The sequence below is a fragment of the Otolemur garnettii genome, unplaced genomic scaffold (genome assembly GCF_000181295.1).
Source record: "Otolemur garnettii isolate 467f Iridium unplaced genomic scaffold, OtoGar3 scaffold00109, whole genome shotgun sequence".
In the NCBI taxonomy this organism is placed as follows: domain Eukaryota; kingdom Metazoa; phylum Chordata; class Mammalia; order Primates; family Galagidae; genus Otolemur; species Otolemur garnettii.
Window position 1 is genome coordinate 6661392 of NW_003852504.1, and position 3892 is coordinate 6665283.

The window sequence follows — 3892 nt, forward strand, 5'->3', positions numbered from 1 at the left end:
GCACCCGCCACAATGCCTGGCCATTTTTTGGTTGCAGCCATCATTGTTGTTTGGTGGGCCCGGGCTGGGGATTCGAACCCGCCACCTTAGGTGTACGTGGTTGGCGCCTTAGCTGCTTGAGCCACAGGCGCAGAACCTAGACCCTTATTCTTACTGCCTTTTCCTCCTCACTGCTCTGCCCACCTTTTTTTTTTTTTTTTTTGAGAGAGAATCTCACTATGTTGTCCTGGGTAGAGTGTCATGGTGTCACAGCTCACAGCAACCTCTAACTCTTGGGCTTAAGCGATTCTCTTGCTTCATCCTCTCAAGTAGTTGGGATTACAGGTGCCTGCCACAGCGCCTGGCTATTTTTTGGTTGTAGTTGTCATTGTTGTTTGGAGGGCCTGGGCTGGATTCAAAACCACCAGCTCCGGTGTATGTGGCTGGTGCCCTAGCCAGTTGAGCTACAGGTGCTGAGCCAAGGACACCATTAGAATGTTGCTATGGATTGAATGGTGGAATGTTTGTTTCTCTGCTCACCATTCTTTAAGAGGTAAAAGGTAGTATGACTAGAAAGTGGCCACACTATCAGAAGAAGGTGACAAATGAAAGAAGCAAGAGCAACTTCATTAAATGTTGTCCAACTCGGCTTCATTTTCAAAGTGAAAATGACATATTTCGCGTAGGAAAGTGATGAAAATCTGGAAGGAAATGTGCATGTGGGAGTGTAGGGATTCATTTTGGTTTCCGGCGGAGATAAGTTAACATCTGCATAAATTCATTCATTCTTTGACTCATATTTATTGAACGCCTCCTAGGTGCATAGCACTGGACCGAAAAGCATCTGAAGATATTTCTTTCCTTCCCTTTTCCCCAGTTGCAAAAACTTCTTTCTTTTCCCTTGATAGGGATGAATTTGCTGCATTCTTTAATAGAAACCATGGCATAGGAGCCCACTAGAAAAGTCCCCTGGTCTGGATGAAATGTTTCGTTTCTGATGGGTACAGATCACTCTCCCTACCTCTCACCCTCTCATTAATGACTCCTCCTTCTCTGGGGGGTGTTGGGATGTAAAGGAGAAACCTTAGAGGTCTGTAAGTCTTTTTCCTTCCTCTTTGCTCATTCTGAAATATCTCTCTTTGTTGTTTTTTCACAAAGCAAAAATGAAAGCAGCAGCAGCAGCAGCAACAACAAACAAACAAAAATCCTTTCTTCTTAAAACCCAACACAAACAAAATAAAACAACACCACAAGTCAATTCTGATGTGAGCTGGTCCTGGCTGACTCCACAGATAAGTAAAGAAACCACAGGCTGATATTTGCTGGGGTTCCCTTTGAAAGCTGAGATCAGCACCCCATCCCCGCTGCATTATACTGTCTTGGTCTTAAGAAGACCACCTAGTCCTAAGCATGCTTTGCGAGTGGCTTTCTCTCTCTCTTTTCCTTTCTCCTTCCTTAACATCATCTCATGGCCTGGGCCTGCTTGTCCTGAACAAAACCCTCCTCTTTAAGTACTTACTGGAATCGGCCAACAAAACAATCCTTCATTCCATTTTTGTTGTTCAAACCCCAAAACTGAGACCCAAGTTTACGGCCGTTCTTGTCCAGGGAGTTAAGGCAGATATTTCATCTCCTTCCCTCAAGCATCTTTTGTCTACTCCTCTCTCTTCTTTCTCTCTGTCATGGATAATTCAAATAGAGGTATAAAAAGTCTAGATTTTCTACAGTAAGACAATCGTCCCCCAAGAAATCACTCCCAGCAACACACATTTCCACTTTGTACTGAACTAATCTCAAAGGAAGAGGTTTTTGCTCAGGGCAAGCAAATAGCATTACTGCATTTGGGGGGTTCATTTAAACAAATCTCCAGACTTGGACAGCACAGAATCTGCTTCCTCTGATTTTCTTAAAGCCAAGAACAGATTGCCATGTGATGGGAACAATAAATGAAGATGCCTATGTGTGTGACAACATACATTTGAGCTCAGATAAAGCTGAAAGAGGAAGTCACTGGGACCCACATTCAAGGCTGTGTCTCTGAGGTCCTCAAGGGGAAGAGGAGGGAGATTAGGACTGCAGAATGTACTCGCTAATGAGCTCGCTAATGCCTTGCTGGAGGCAGCTTTGGGACTTGCTCCCTTTTGTTTAGTATAGGTCATCAAAACAGGCAGCCTCTCTTCCCCTGCTGCCTGCAATTCCCAGGGAAGGGTAGAGCAGTGGGGGGGGGTGTGTTGGGGGATGGTTATTAGTGAATGACTATTCCCAGCACAGAATAAATTCATCACATCAGCTTGCTTTTCTAACACCTCACTGAGATGTGCTGGCAGAATGGGCTCCTGGACAAGGGAGGGAGAAGGTGGGCTCTGGTGATTGGGGGGAAAGAAGGCTGAGGGGCTAAAGATGGGAAGAAGATACCAGAAGAGAGGTTAGTGTTCAGTTGTCAGACTGAAGGTATTTTTAGCCATAGTTGGGGCCCTGCGCAGTATCCCAAGAGCTGTGGGGAGAATTCTACTTAAGAGTTTCTATCCCAGAAATCTATAGCACTGAGGTGGAGCCAAGAACTGGGCGAGAAATAAATGCAAAGAAGGGAATGCTTACCTTGAGACTACACTTTAGCTTCTTGCCGAAGCGTTTGGGTTGAGAAAGAAGGCAGGTCTCAGGCTTTGCAATTCCATATTACTATTTTGACTGGATTGCAAATTATCCTCCCTCTTTTTTGCAACATTCCAGAAACCCTGAACTAGATACATCTGTAGAAGCCACGCAGCTATTGGTTCATACTGTCCTGAACTGAGCTATAGAGAGGCCAGGCAAACCCAGAGCTGCTTACACCTGGATGTAAAATGTTTGCTTGCCTCAAAGCTACGGAGTACAAGTAGCTTTCTGTTTTTCTCAATGTGGTTTATGCATATACATTTCCCATTAGCCCTTATAACAGAATTTTCCTCCTTCCTTTTTTCCCCCCAAGAACTCCCTACTAACCCTTCATAAATCCTTATGTTTAAAAAAAAATCATGAAACATTTTGTTTTGGGAATATGCACTCGGTTTCCTTTTCTTCCCGTAATCAAAGCTGCTCTTTTAATTAAGTTCAGAGGAATCCAAGTGCTTGTTTAAAAGATACCTATATCAGTCACTGAGAATATACAGATTAGCAAAGCTAGACTGAGAGCTTGTAGGACTTTGTGAAATAAGACAGCCTACTTTTCTACTTATAGACAGGAAGAGAATGGATTGGCCCAAACAAACAAAAAGAAGAAAAAAGAAAAATAGTTGCTACTTAACCCTCATTAATTCTGTATGCTGAAATGCTGCCTATGAAGTTCAGCAGCTGATCTTTTTTTTTTTTTTAACATCAACAAATACAAATTGTATATATTTATGGGGTACAATGTTATCATCTATTTATACATTGTGGAATGCTGGTTAACTTGCCCTGCCCATCACCTTACTTAATTATAGAAGTAAAGAGGAGGTTGGTTATTGGGTCCCTGGAGCGGAGGGGCGAAAAGGGAAGATGTTAGTCAAAGGGTATGAAGTTTCCATGAGACGGGAAGAAAAAATTCTGGTGATCTATTGCACAGCATGGTGACTATAGTTAATAATAATGTATTATATGTTTCCAAATTACTGAAAGTAAGTTTTCAGTGTTTTTACCATGAACTCTATTTCTTAAAGTCTTATATGAGATCGAACACTGGTGTAAACACAGAGCATTTTTCATCTCAGGACAAAAAAGATCCTTTTTTAAAAAGAGACAAAAGCTGAAGTCCATATTAGTTTTGTTCTGTTAGAGAGTAGACTGAGAAGTGTAACACAAATCTCCTTGAATGCAGATGGGATTTTTGTTCCCCCATCTCCTCTGATGTCTTTAGAGACACGTGTGAACTCTTTGCATGGAGAATGGGAAGGGG